This window comes from Armigeres subalbatus, chromosome 2 (genome assembly GCF_024139115.2).
Source record: "Armigeres subalbatus isolate Guangzhou_Male chromosome 2, GZ_Asu_2, whole genome shotgun sequence".
NCBI classification, from domain to species: Eukaryota; Metazoa; Arthropoda; class Insecta; order Diptera; family Culicidae; genus Armigeres; species Armigeres subalbatus.
Window position 1 is genome coordinate 189,995,978 of NC_085140.1, and position 16,012 is coordinate 190,011,989.

The window sequence follows — 16,012 nt, forward strand, 5'->3', positions numbered from 1 at the left end:
CAATTCTGAGGTCAATCGAGCAATCAGAACCAATTTCCAGATCGAATGAGTGACGGAGGTGTATTTTCCTATACATTTTGGCTGAAATCCCCATACAAACTTCAAATCAAATGCGCCAGCTTATGCAACAAGCGATTGAGCTGAAATTTTCAGAGATTGATTTTCTCACCCAAAGACACAATCCTGGGGGGTGCCCCTTGGAATTCGACAACATTTTTTCCTCACCATAGTAATCTGGGCCAGTCTAGTATGTATGCACAAAAGCTATAAAAAACATTAAACAACTTTTCATACAGTTATTTCGATCTATTTTTTTTTGTTTTTCTTGTTTTTTCTTCTTCTTAAAATCCGTAGTTTAGTTGAAAAGTTATGAAGAGAATGATATATAAACTAATAACGAGGAAGACAGTATCACTACTAACTTGGTTTTTTTTTTTTTCAAAAGTTCTCAAGTTCTTTAAACGTTACATTGAATCCGATGTAAAATAGACTATTTAAAAAAAACCCAAAACTTGACCTGCCGAAACTGACTTCCTCGGCTTTCCAATGTTTAACAAGCATCCAACTCGCATCGCTGGCTACGGTTGACTTGCAGAGCACGTACCTAAAATTTTGGTTTTCTTTTATTCGAGTTTCAAATTGAGAGAAAAAAATGCCTCATTCATCCTGCGGATTGAAAACAAATAAACAGCTCTTGGGAAGCAAATAATGAAACATAATTATGAAAATTGATTGAATATCCATACTCTCCGCTTTGTCAATTGTCTCCGACTGGCAAGTCAGATATCCTTCCCTTTGCCATCAATTTCTTCATGCTCATTGTGAGTGCGCACGCACAGTAAAAGGACAAAAATGGAGACTGTTCGGCGAAAATAGGCTTAAAGACTCGTGAAATGCTTAACTGCTGCTGAAATAATGAGCCTTTACGGTAGATTGGTTGCTACTTGGGAATGAGTGAAAGACATCTGCAACCTAATTGATTTCAGCCGTGGGCTGTGATTTTGTATTGGAATTTTATGTTTTTGAAGCGGAATACGATGTGTGTTGGAATGTTGGTTCGATTATACTTTCACTGGACGGTATGATCACACTGCACATAGTGAAAAAAAAACATTCGTTGCGATCAGCTAACTTCAAAAAAAAAGATATACAGTTCATACACTTATAGCTTCGAAGGAAATATTATCGCATGCTTTACAATGAGTGAGTAGGTATATGAATCTGTTTTTGTACATATATCGTGAAGAGAATGTTCGACAAAAAGTTGGACGTGTAAATTTTGGCTGGTCAATTTTTCTCGTTCTCAATTATTGTCAAGTTATGAAATAATAATTGAATTTCAAGAATCTTCAAGAAAGTAGATAACTAAACAGCACTCCTCTCTAAACATTATAAACCTCTCCTAATGGATATTTTTATAATGTACGCCTATCCATCGCTCGTTCGATTTCGCATATAGTATTAAGTGTGTTGTTTCCATACTTGCTAGAGGAGCAGGGATGGGAAAAATCAAATTTTCCAAAAATCGAGGATGATCAAAGCTCACCCGCGATCTTACTTTTAAATTATCAAGTGATAAAAACTCGCCAGTGATTAAGAATCGTTTGAAAATTGTATCTTGATTTGAAGCATTTACCGTTACATTTTGAACTCTTTTTCCTTGCTACCATGAAACCACAACGCCAAATAGAAGATATAACGGGACTGTTGACAATTAGCTGATATTAAGAAAGATTAATGTTTGAATGAAAACTCTGTGTTTATTATCGTTTGAGTGCAAAATTTGAGAAGTTGTCACCGGCGACAACTCGCCTACTGTTTTCACGTGAAAAGTTTTCACATGAAAATTGCAATCATTATCGTCTGATAATGATTCAGCACAACACTGTGTGTAACTGATTATCCTCATGTTGAGTAAAAAGTATCGCTTTAACCCTTAAAAATAAAATTTCTACCTTTAGCGTTGATTGTTTTATTTTTCTAGAGAAGGGAGTTCGCGTTCGCTTGTATTTTAAACTGGACGCAGAACGATCTTGCGTTTAAAGAAGAGTTTGATTCTGCTTTATGAGGGTGAGTATATTACTTCGACATAACATCGTACAACATAATTATTCCGCTGCGTATCAAGACGACTTCTCATCCAACCAACTATTCCTTTCCCGTGGCACTCACGGAGATGCAGAGGATTCATCGGTCTCTTGTACCAATGAGTGTCGAACTAATTTACCTCTCCTTACTTTACCTAAATTGACTGTGAGGACGTGGCCGGCATCGATAATGGTCTTGAATTAATGAAACTCTATCTAAAGCTCTATCCAAGCGACAGTATCTGCATCAGTTACAGGACAGTAGGACACCACCAAATACTCTTTGGCAGCATTTGAAGAGGCTAGGAGTCAGTAAGGATAAATCCTCAAGGCCATGTGAGTTTGATCCTAACGAGATAAACGACACTTTTGCAGCAAATTTTTCAAACAACATGCATAATGAAGCAAAGACTTTCAGTATACCAGCGCCATCGCCGCATAGTTTTTCATTTCGCTCTGTGCAATCCTGGGAAACAGTTAATGTCATTTGGGATATCAAATCGAATGCTCTTGGACTTGACGGATTACTAATTCATTTCATCAAGATAATCCTTCCACTGGTCGTGCAACACATAAAGCATCTATTCAACATGTTCATCAGAACGTCTACCTTCCCCAACTGCTGGAAGCATGCAAAGATTTTACCGTTGAAGAAAAAGGCACATTTGAACAGCAAAAACAATCTGCGACCAATAAGTATTCTTTGCGCCTTATCCATGGCCTTCGAAAAGCTACTCAAAGCGCAAATGAGTTTGTACATCGATAACAACAACTTGCTTACTGACTGCCAAGCAGGTTTCCGGAGAGGTCAGAGCATCAAAACAGCAGCTCTTCGAGTTTATGATGATATTGGATCTGTCGTAGACAAGAAAGGGAATGAATTTGTAGCAAATGTCTCACGCCCCCTTGAAACGGTCTCGCGGCCCTCAAAGGGGTCACGGACCCCCGGTAGTTTTGGTAGTTTATTTGAATTATTCGTTGTAACTTTAAAGTTTATCATCAATATTCATTGTATTTACTCAATTGCAATTTTCGCTACTATTGGTTTTTGTCCATGTACCAAGATTTTTATTACCCTGTGATTTTTCTTTGAATTATTCAGGATTTTTAAGAACACGTCGAATGGATTTTGGAGATAAATTAAAGCCATACGAACAAAAATACGACCGAAAAAACAATCGTGTAAGAATAGTCTGTGTAAATTGTATCATTTGTATCATCTGTTTTTCAACGTTGCCTTTCTATTTTGCATCGATTTGCAGACATCAATTAATTGCAGTCTCGTTTAACAGAAACGACCATTATCACCGCCACAAAATTCACCCTCAGAAAGGAATAATTGGTTATTGGTTCACGAAATGAAATTTTCCCAACGAATACGTCTAGCGAATTCTGGATTTTTTTTTCACGAGAATAGCTAAGCATATGTCAACCGAAGCAATACGAAAAATGATTACCAGATCGTTAAACCTAGGGTTTCCACCAAAGGCGAGTATCCTCTATTTTCTTCTGACCTTTCGTCACCTGATGTCCCTACATTGCAGAACTCAACCTGTGCAGATCGTCACTTGTTGATGTACTTCCAAAATGTGCGAGAGCTAAGAACCAAGATTGACACTATTTTTTGTAACACTCTTGACTGCACCTACGACATCATTATGTTGATTGAGACGGGACTCAACGCATCTATTAACTCGACGCAGCTTTTTGGGGAAAATTTTATCGTGTTTCGTTGCGACCGAAGTGTGAGAAATAGTACTGAATCAAGCTTTGGAGGAGTTCTTATCGCCGTACATCGCCGTTTTGTCAGCTCGAGGATCTACATCGCCAGTGGCGACGCTTTAGAGCAGATTTGTGCCTCTGTGTTATTCGGTTCCAAACGACTGTTGCTCTGTACAATTTACATCCCTCCCGATAAGGGCAAGGATGTACACGTAATGAGCAAGCATATCGATACAGTATGAGTTATGTAACATGAGCACCGAGAAGGACTGCGTGCTTGTGTGTGATGACTACAACCAACCAGGATTATCTTGGATTCGATGTAGCAACGAAGTTCGTTTGGATAACCCTATTAGCTAGCGCGTTGCTCATTTATGGCATGGATTTCTCAAACCTTCGTCAAAAGAAAACAGAACGTAATCATCTACGATGCATACTCGATTTGACTTTTTGCTCTTCTGATTTGGCTCCAGTTGTTACTCGTTGTTCCACGCCTCTCTTAACGATTGACAATCATCATCCGCCATTGAAGATCGCTCTGCCGTCCTTTGTTGATTGCAGCATTCCGCAACAAGATGATGCTATTACATTGATGCTAGATTTTCTGAAGATTTTGATGCAGACAGATTTTCTTTTCGAAATTGACTAGAACTCGCTTTTCGATGGGCTAAATTCTAAAAAAAATGACATTGCTGAAACATTTTGTGCCGTTTTGGAAAATTGGATGGAATCACATGTATCGATCCGGCGACCGTTCACCTCCATGGAGCACTACACTGTTGAAAAAGTTAAAACAAAAGCGAAATGCCCTTCAAATAAGGCTTCGTCATCACCGTTCTCCTGAAAACAAGCATAGCTTTCATCTTGCATGTTGTTTCTATCGAAACCTGAATCCGTCGCTCTACAAGTCATATGTATTAGTCCAAACAAATCTACGTCAAAATCCTCGCAGCTTTTGAAACTATGTGAACTCTAAAAAAAAACCCTGATTAATCCACCTAGCGGTGATGATGCCTTTCTCGCTCGTTCAAAAGGGTTGACAAACATATTAGAAAAGTCTTATATAACACTAAAAAGGGCTTATTTTTCACATTTGTGTATGGCAGCTTTACTTTGTACCGTTAAATGCACAAAAACGATCCATAAAAAAAAATGAAAAACGATCCACAAAAAAAAATGAAAAACGATCCATAAATAACATCTGAATGTTCCATAAAACACTACCTTAAATCCAAAATATAGTTCAGGAGTATCCATAAAGATTAATTTTGAGATCCATAACTAAGCTAAAAAGTAAACCAAATAATTGGAAAATAAGTATGTACCTTCAAATATGATCAAGAAAAACAATATCATTCCTGCTACATATTTTCCCATCATCCATTTGGAAAATGATCCATAGAAAACTACATTTTGATCCATAAAAATACAATTTTGTGCAATTTTTATCGTGATTATGATCCATAACTTCGGTAATATGATCCATAGTTTTGGACATATGATCCATAATATTGGTCATTTGACAAACTTCCGAGTGTTTCTTGTTTTGAAGTCAGAATCCGGCTTAGGCTTCATTTTTTGCTGATGACCAGTTCCGTTTTTGTCATTGACATTCAACCACTTTTCAACTAAGATTTACGAATTTGATCCGACTTAATAAAATCTAAAGAGAATTTTACTACGGTTGCTTTTCTTTATATGGAGAGCATTTTGGAGTGAAGGTTTTATTAAAATTGATTCATATTAATTTGTTTTTGTATATATTATAATGAACTGATCTAAAATTATTTATCAGATCACTCTGTACAGGTAAACTATCCCTGTACAAAATCTGATAGATTACTCGTGACAGAGCTGGTCTAATACTTTATATCATACTGATTGCATACCTGATATTATTCTATCAGGAAATCAAAAATCGTTGATTGCCTTAGATTAATTTGTTATGGATAATAGCAAGGATGTTTTCGATCATTTAGTAATATAGGTTCGATAATTTAGTAGTTTGTCAATAACTCATTCCAGAGGTTAAATGTCGAAAATATCCACACCAGAAGTCCACCATAAAACACGTTTTAAAATTTAACTTCTGGTATGAGTAATCGACAAACTAAATGATCGAACTTAGATTACTACATGATCCAAAACATGCTTGGATTGTAGAAAAGTTTGGACACATTTTCCATTGACCTGCCAAAAAAAAAATTTTCTTCAAATCCTTCCGAAACTCAGCTTCTCCCACATAATCCGAGTGCTATTTGAAATCTTCAAACAGATGTGTTGTCACTATGAATGGGGTTCCAATTAGACTAGCGAAGTCCAAGATTTAGGACTTATGTATAGCATGAATTAATTAACTATCAAAAACCACACCGAAGGTATACAAGCGAAAAGGTACGAATATAGTTAGTAGTTATAGAAAATCAAAACCATTTACTAAAATAAATTGTTTTATTTACAAACTAATTGTTAGACCAGCCATGTTTACATATACTGTGCCAATATGAATTATTTGCTGATACGCCAGGAAGAATGCATTACAGAGGATTCAAAATAACAGGGTTCGGATTTCTCACTCACTCACGCGACAACTGATCACTCCACCATGTATTTTATCCGGTAGTACAGTGCGATAAACTCCGGCACAAGCGATGGTGCGAAAAAATGTTATTCTTCTTCCCATGTTTCGCGAAAATCAAATGCCGCTTGCTTTGCTTCGCCAAGCTGATTGAATCTGACGATGCGCCACGATAAGCAGAAGGTTCAATACAGCAGTTTTTCCTTCCACTTTCAATCACTTCATGTGGTGGCGTGGGTTTAGTGGGCGCTCCGAACATTTTAAAATTGTTTTGGGTTCGAATCCCGTTGCGGTCCAAATTTTTTGTAAATATGCTTGTAAAATTTATCTGATGAGGCGACGAGAAGGAAAATTTGTGGATTAAAATTAAATTATCCGGCGAGCAGCCGCTCACGAATTTATCACCCGCCATTCTATCCGGATAAAAATGTTGTGTGAGAATACTTCCTCACAGGGGGACCATGAAAAATCACTTTCCGCTAAATGGATTAATCGCAGGTTTTCATTCACATGAGTGAGAATTCCGAAGCCTGAAAATAAATGTTGAAATTGATTCTGAAGTTGCTTCCCTGCACACCAAAACATTATGAATATTAGGCGATTTGAATGAATTGACACAAAAGCACATGACGTAAACTCAATCGTATATGTTTTTCAACGTCAGATGATTTAAATATGCCACGGAACCTAAAAACACAGCTCCAGGTGCGTTGCCGCATGAATGCACAAGCCGATGATAAGTGCAAATTGCATATAACCTGCTATACTTCGATCACCGCTTATCCAAAAAGTAAAGATAGCTGAGGGGTAACATTTTAGGCTCTCACTCAGAGAGTTTGTGTTCGACGCTCATTCGGTTTTAATTTTTTTTTTTTAAACATATTTATAAACAATTTTTATTTTCTAAAACTCAATACCAAATTTTTGAAACGACTTCTCTGCGATTGTAAACAAAGTTAAAAACATCGATTCGTCAAATCTGAGAGGTGAGAGCACTCCCACGCAATCCAGCACCTCTAACAGGTAGCCGAAGTATTTACCTATATGTTAGACTACATATCTACACATGTCTTTTAATCGAAATAATTAGACTTTCATGTTGCCAATCTAAAAGAAAATTAAATTTCAAATCGGAAAAATCTAACTATTTTCGGCTAAAATGTGTTTTAACATTTTAACAATCATTTTAAAATTGACGCCCTTCACCCTTGCCGGGGTGATGGGCCAATGCGTCCAATGGGCGTGTTGCGTCCTTCTGCAATATTCATCCAACGGCAAGCGACTGAAGCGAATGCAGTGACGTTTTATTTTAGTATTATAAAAAAATCCCGGGATATAGAACAAAAAATGTTTCCAGTTGGCAAACATTCGAGTGCTTCCCAGTTTGGAGTCAGAATCCAGCTTAGGCTTCTGTCACCCAATCAATAAGATCATACAATTGGATCGAGTGTTGGAATGTGCATATTTTCATTTTGTGCGTTTATTATAAAGACTTGCAGCTCTGTTCGAACTTAATCGTTTGTATTATGACACTTTTGGTCTACAAGCCCTACGAGAAATAAGTTTTCGTAAATAATTCCTCAGATAAAGGTGTTTTGTAATTTTAAATGAATTTTCATGCACATATTTGGGGCATGCGAAAAAGTGCAATATTCAATCAAACTAACTGTTATTTATAATGCGAATAAATTTGTCGCTTGTAGAATTTATCTAATTTAATCGATAATAATGAATATTCACTTGTTGGGAATATTTGTGTTTTCACATGGCCGGGGTAACCCATTTTTCTACTCAAATTTTCGATTAGCAGATTTAATTGATAACAAATCGTATGGATATCCTACAACAAATATACATAAAAATTGATATTGTATGATGTTCGTTTTATTTTTGCGAACGAAGTACCACAAGTCAGTCAAAAATCCGCTTGGTGCGATTTGGCTAAGCCCCGACCACATGTCGTTGAATTACCAATACTTTTTACTGTATTTCTTTCAAATTGATACATTCAAGGGGTAGACAAAATTCAGAAAAATATTCGCCCTGCCTTACGCCGTATGAATAAAAATTATTCCATTGTGTAATCAATGATATACTTAAAAGCTTTTAATGACAATTTATGGACTGGAAAATTAATTAAAAATGAAGATGGTACAAATATGCAATTATGTACAAAGGCAATAAAGCAATTTTCAATATAATATAATATCATAATTATTATGATTTGCTTTTTTGCTAATTCCAAAGATGAATTCGAGAACGTTTTTGTGGTATGGTAGAAGCTGTGGAGTTTTCTTCTCCAAATCTCCCACAGCATACTCTACCACAAAACGTTCTCGAATTCGTCGTTTGAATCTGCAAAAGCAAATCATAATAATTATGTTATTTTATTATATAGTTGTTTAATCGATTGTTTAAATTCGAAATCATTTAAAAAATTTAAAATCAAATTTTATTCCATCATAACATTTTCTATCACTTTGCGAATGTTTCCTGAAATTCCTGAAATTCATTCAATTTACAAGCAGACAACGCAAGAAACATACACCCCCCTATGCTGCTCAAGCACTTCGGCGCCAACAGCACTTTTTTCGTGGTTCTTGTGACGACCGCCAGACGTCAAAATGATCTACTACCTATGTGCTTTCTTGTCTCATATAGGTATTTAATTCTTTTTTTTTTTTTTTAACGAAGGTAATGGAAATCTGCAAACAGACACCTGGGAGGCGAACCCAGGTAGTGTGGGGATGGGATCACCACTCCCGACCCACTAAAACCAACACCTTCCTCTCCAGTCATTCCCCGGCCCGCAATTAAGCAATACTTGGGGATGACTATTGGGCATTGCGCCCCTCCATGACGTACACAAGTGCACGTATGCGCCTCATCTCTTCGACACTCCCCATGCAACACATTTGCACAAGACACACTGGCACCACATGTGCCCCAACACTCACCAGCCTATGCCGCTTGAATGACTGCAAGGGACAAACAGGTACCCTGCAGGGGGTACCCCATGCCGCCATCTCACAACATAGGCAGTCCTCACTCAGTGTGGTGTTCACCCCATCCTGCAACAGGGTGGCACCACTTGTCTACCAAGCCGGAGGCGACCCTAGGTTGGTGGCTCCTATGCCGCTCCTACCTCAGCTACGAGGCAGACCCTTTCATGTCTCCTATTTCTGAGGTGCCGCAGAGGCATCAACCCCTGACACTCCTGCCAGTCATAGCGAGACTTTCGTGTCCCCTACTTCTGAGGTGCCGCAGAGGTATCTGCCCCCGACACTCCTGCCAGGCCTAGCGAGACTTCACTCATTCCGTCCCTGACAGCCGGATCACACTACTGCCTAAGCAGCCACTCTGACCATACGTACCATGCGAGTCTAACTTGTGTGCTCGCTCATACATTCAGTCCCAATCGCTTGCACCACTTGTGCACCACTCTCTTTGACATTCAGTCACTCACTCAGTGGGGGTTGTAATACCCCATCTCCCATTTTTATCCACTCTGTGCACCTCCTGTGCATCGTTTGGGCGTGGAACACCTGGCACGTCAGACGTGCCTAACACTCCCCTACCCAGGCTTTGATACTGCCAATAGGTCACCGTTAGGTACTATGCCGGTAGCACCCACCCATTGACATTTTGAAGCCCAGGTAGTCCTCAGCCAATGTGGTGGTCTCCCCATCCTGGAACGGGGTCGCACCACTACCTTACATGTCTCCGATTTCTGAGGTGCCGCAGAAGCATCAACCCCTGACACTCCTGCCAGACGCAGCGAGACTTTCGTGTCCCCTACTTCTGAGGTGCCGCAGAGGTATCTGCCCCTGACACTCCTGCCAGGCCTCACCAGACTTCAGTCATTCTAACACTACCGACCATGCGTACCCTGCGAGACTTACTTGTATGCTCGCCCATACATTTGGTCCCTCATTCTGTGGGGGTATTACGAGTAATACCCCCAACTCCCATTCGCTTGCACCACATGTGCACCACTTGGGGGTGTGTGGGTACCACCCACTGCTACCCGCTTGCCGCCGAAGCAGCCCTCACTCTGTGGAACCTCCACAGGTTCCGTTAACGACCTGGCTAATTGTTTCACCCCCCAGGCCATTCATCCCTTCGGCACGGGTCGCCTGACACCTTGGGATTCGGGGTTAGGGGCTTGTATGCTTTAAGCGGCACACGGTCGCTTGATAAGGTTTGCTTGCGGATATGTGGTTTTTGGGAGGGAATTAACAGCGCCCCCTGTTAACCCCACCACCTCCTAGGCAGAACCCCCTGACTCACAGACGGCTGGGGAGGGGTCGTCAAGCCCTTGGACATGGTCCCTGCTGCCCTCAGGTATTTACTTCTATCAGTGCTAAAAATAGAACAGAAGCACGGCTTGCTGTACGCGCTGTACGGGCTGTGTACAATGCGATGCCTGATGCAAGCTGAAAATAAACAGTCAAAGCTTGTGTTGCTGATGCTACGATGCGATGCCGACCGATGCGCAGTGGCGGAAACCCGTACAAAGAAAGATTCGTTTTTTCGCGAAGCTCACACATATTGTGAATGAGCTAATTCCTTAATTTGTTGATTGTAGCTTGTTAATTTAATTTTTGGTAACTTGGTGTTAAAAAGTTGATGCTGTAAAGCATCTCCTAAACAAATGTGTATGGGCAAATTAAATTCGAAAAATTCTTTTAGTCTGACATTTATATGGGGGCCCGCCACTGTGCGACGGCACATTGCCATTCCTTTTTTCACCCGCATTCGTACGGGAGAGCGTTGAGCAAAGCACGATGCATTTTGAAATTGCTATACATACATGAGTATGTGATATAGGGTATTTGTGTTTTTCTTAGCGCATGACTTAGCGCATTAGCAATAAGACATGAGAAAAGTTATGTATGACGTTTAACATAGGAGAGGGTTTTCAATTACTGAACGGATATCGGATAACGGATATTTGTAATTTCCATAGGGCACCCGTACCTTGAGTGTAGGTAGTGGGTTCTTATTATATATTTCCCATTATTATACACATATGTTTCCTTTCGTTGCGGTATGATGTAATTATGCCATCACACCAATATAATTTTTCATAACAAAATTGACTTCCTCACATCAATGGTGAAGCAACTTTTACGAAGCTATTTTGAATATTTGGTTAGGTGAAATAAATCTTATTTTAAAATCAATATTTTATCTATTAGTTAATGTAATGAAACTGTTTATTTTCAATCACGAAACGTGCACTTCGAGAATAGTTGGTAAATCCAAACCACTATTAACTTGGATCGTAGTGCAATTTGCACCAGTTCTGATCAATAACGGAGTAGCAACCATTGATATGTACAGTCAGTCTAAGCTAAGCTAAGCTTAGCTGAAACTGTATAGTTTCAATCAACAAACGATAAAAACAAATATTTTCTTTTCTCAATTCATTAATATTTCCAGTATAGGAACATTTACCCTAGCAGGATAAACTCTAATGCTATATAGAGGCAACAAACATATCGCCAATTCGATGATTTATATTTGCATGTATCTTCTCACAAGTTAAGAGTATTGATGGTGCTGTGGTATAGTATGCGCTTCCCACCCCAGAGATCACAAGTTCGAATCCGAGGTAGGGCGTTTTGCTTTTTTTTTTGCACGTGAAAACAGTTTTTTCGCCGTAACTTCGGAACGCAATGTCCGATGGATCTAATTTTCAATAGCAAACAATGGGATTGAATTCTACGTCGAATGGAACTTGCGAGCAAATTGGATAATGCTAAGTACCAAAAAGTGTGTCTCACATTTTGTACACACACACACACACACACATACATACACACATTATTACAGACATCACCTCAATTCGTCGAACTGAGTCGATTGGTATATAACACTATGGGCCCCGGGCCTTCTATCAAAAGTTCGGTTTTGGAGTGATCCTATAGCCTTTACGTATACTTTGTATACGAGAAAGGCAAAACGTCTACAGTTCCTGCCAGTGTCTTCTTAGATAATGCTGAATCATCAACCTGTGCGGAGAAGTGTGAACTGTTTGCAGCTCATTTCTCATCGGTGTTTACATCGGAGCTCGTAACTTCGTGTGAGCTGGACTCTGCCATTTTAGATGTGCCACGCAATCTTCTGGACCTGGACACGTTTCACATAACACCAGTTATGATTACTAATGCTGCCAAAAAACTAAAATGCAACTTCTCGCCTGGCCCAGACGGTATTCCTTCTGCCGTTTATTGCCGCTGTATCGGTGCACTATCGGAGTCCCTTTCCAAAATTTTCAACCAATCGTTTAATAACTCCAATTTTCCTGCAATTTAGAAACACTCGTTCATGGTTCCGGTACATAAAAACAGGTGATAAGCAAAACTTGATGGGCTACAGTTCTTCGATGAACCTATGCCGAATGGAGCATCCTTCTCCACTGGACTCGATCCTGGGCTAATCGCTTCCAATCAGGCGGGTGTCAAGCTGTCAAATGTGTGTTGCCTCCATTCAAGCGAATGCCGACGACTCCAACACTACACCGTAGTCTATGAAAAATAAACACTGTAGTGGGTGAGAATGTTCTGAAACGCACAAAGTTTGGATAATGCAAAAAACAACTGTTTCTGATCAGCACAGAATTTCTTCTACAAACATAATTATTTATCTGCATATTTCACGTAAGGAATAAAGTGGAAACACAGCATTTTTACGGATTTGGTGTATTTTTGTTCGTTGCAATCTTTAATTTAATATGTGTTTTCGACATCACTCTCTCTTGTAAAAATGGTAACAATACAAATTTTCACAGCTACCCCGACAATTTATGATAGTATATGAGCATTTTGACATTGGAGTATAAATTTATGCGCCAAATAAAAGGGTACTGTCATACTTGCCAAACTCCATATGAAAAAAATCCGCTGTCGCAACTGCAAAAAGCCATTGTGTTCGCGGCCTTCCACGAAGCCTGCCGCCTCTTCGGGATTTTCTACTTAATATTATCTTCGCTTGACGTTATTCCGGCATACGAACAACGTGTCCAGCCCACCGTAGTCTGCCGTGTTGTATAAGCTTAACAATATCCAGCCCTTTGTACACCTGGTACAACTCGTGATTCATGCGACGCCGCCAGATACCGTTCTCCTGTTTACCGCCGTGTATTGTCCGCAGCACCTTACGCTCAAACACTCCGAAAGCTCTCCGATCAGCCTCCTTTAACGTCCATGTTTCATGGCCGTATGAAGCCACCGGAAGAAGAAGAATACAGCGCGAGTTTTGTTTTCGTTTGCAGACTACGGGACTTAATATGGTTATGGTTTGTCAAATAATAACGTTGTGCTGAAATATAAGTATCTATTAGAGTCATACAGTTTTATGTGTACAAATACATGTGTTACGAGACCTGCTAGCGCAAACATATTGGATCATGTTTTATGTAAAATGTCTGATGTTCATCGACTAAGTAATCACACTGTATTTCATGACTTAAGTGACCATTGTTTAATTTTATCTGAATTTAGAATAAAGCTTGGCTCTCATCGCATAACAGTATCTAAAACGGTGGTGAATCATGATAGACTAGATAGAGAATTCAAAAGATACATTGATACCTTTGGGCCTGTTCGGGACGCGAACATGTGTTTGCAAAACATTTCATCTAAATATGATGCACTATTGAAGGATTGTACTAAAACGATGACAAAGTACGTTAACATTAAAGGAACCCAATGTCCTTGGATGAGCTTGCATTTATGGACACTTATAAAAATTAAGAGCAATTATTTAAAGAAATCTCGTCGTGATCCTGGCAACATGCGTTTAGCGGAAATGTTTGAGCATGTATCTAAAAAGCTTGATATTGCTAAAAAGCAAGCAAAAAAAAGATATTTTGAAGACTTGTTGATCAACACTTCTCATTCAAAATTATGGAAAAATATTAACTCGATAATCGGCAGATCAGACAAAAAGAAAATGGTAAAACTTAATGTCAATGGTGAATGTGTAGCTGACAGTAAACTTATATGTGAAGCCTTCAACGACCATTTTTCAACGGTTGGCTCAAATTTAGCAGAAAATATTACCCCATCATGTTCAAACCCTGAAAGGCATATTGAACCGGTTTCGAATACTATTTTTTACAGCCCGCATCAGCAAATGAGGTTGTTTCAATAATACATCAATTGAAAAATAATAAATGTCCTGGTCCTGATTGTATCCCAGTAAAGGCAATCAAGAATAATGCAATATCCTTTTCCCGAATTCTGTCTTATATATTTACTCTTTTGATCCAAACGGGTGTTTATCCAGATTGCTTAAAAGTTGCCAAAGTAATTCCTGTTTTTAAGTCAGGGGATCCCCAGAATACAGACAATTATCGACCTATCTCGACTCTTTCTGTTTTTACTAAAATTCTCGAAAAATTATTAATAACTCGTATTGTTAACTTTCTTGATCGTAACAATACACTTTACAGCATGCAATATGGATTTCGAAATGGAAGCAGTACAACAATAGCAATAACTGAACTCGTTGATAAAGTACTGGAAGAAACAGATTAAAAAAAATATGTAGGAGCGTTATGTTTAGACTTGAAAAAAGCCTTCGATACCAGAAACCATAACATTTTACTACGTAAGCTAGAATGCTATGGAATAAGAGGTGTGGCAAATAACATAATTCGGAGTTACTTAGTAAACAGAACTCAATACGTGTCATATGATGGAGAGATAAGTTGTCGTAAACGAATCACCACTGGTGTTCCACAGGGAAGCAATATTGGACCCCTGCTATTTCTTGTATATATAAATGATATAACGAAAATTGGACTTATTGGCACTCCCAGGCTGTTTGCAGACGATACTGCTTTATTCTATCCTAATGTTGATCCAAGATCAGTTATTTCAAATATGAGTAATGACCTGCAAACCCTCCAGATATATTTTTCCGACAACCTACTTTCACTCAACCTGCAGAAAACAAAATACATGATTTTTCGATCCCCACGAAAATCTCTTCCAATTCTACCAGAACTCATGCTTGGGAATGTTATAATCGATAATGTACAGGCTTTTAAATACCTTGGTATCCTTTTAGATTGTAGCTTATCCTGGGATCAACACATTAAAAAAATTGCTGGAAAAGTTTCGTCCATGTGCGGAGTCTTGAAACGTATTAGTAGTTTCGTCCCGCGAAAAGTTATGCTTTTGCTCTATTTCGCTCATATTCATTCTCATTTGAATTACATGATAATAGTCTGGGGTAGAGCCTGTAAATCCAAACTAAAAAAACTACAAACACTACAAAATCGTTGTATTAAGATAATTTTTAATCTACCTCTGTTGTATCCAACCATAGGGCTATACACTGATTTTCCACACAAAATACTGCCGTTACAAGGTATGTGTGAGGAGCAAACATTACTAATGGTTCATAATATATTACATAACCCAATCGGAATTCATAATATAACTTTAGAGGTTGTACCCCAAATACGTAACACAAGACAGAGTAATCATTTGGCTATGTCTCGTGCACATTCAAGTTTTGGTCAGAAAAGGTTTACTTTCGCAGGTCCTGCCAAGTATAATAATTTACCCAGAGATATTCAATTGATAACCAATCGTTTATCCTTCAAAGC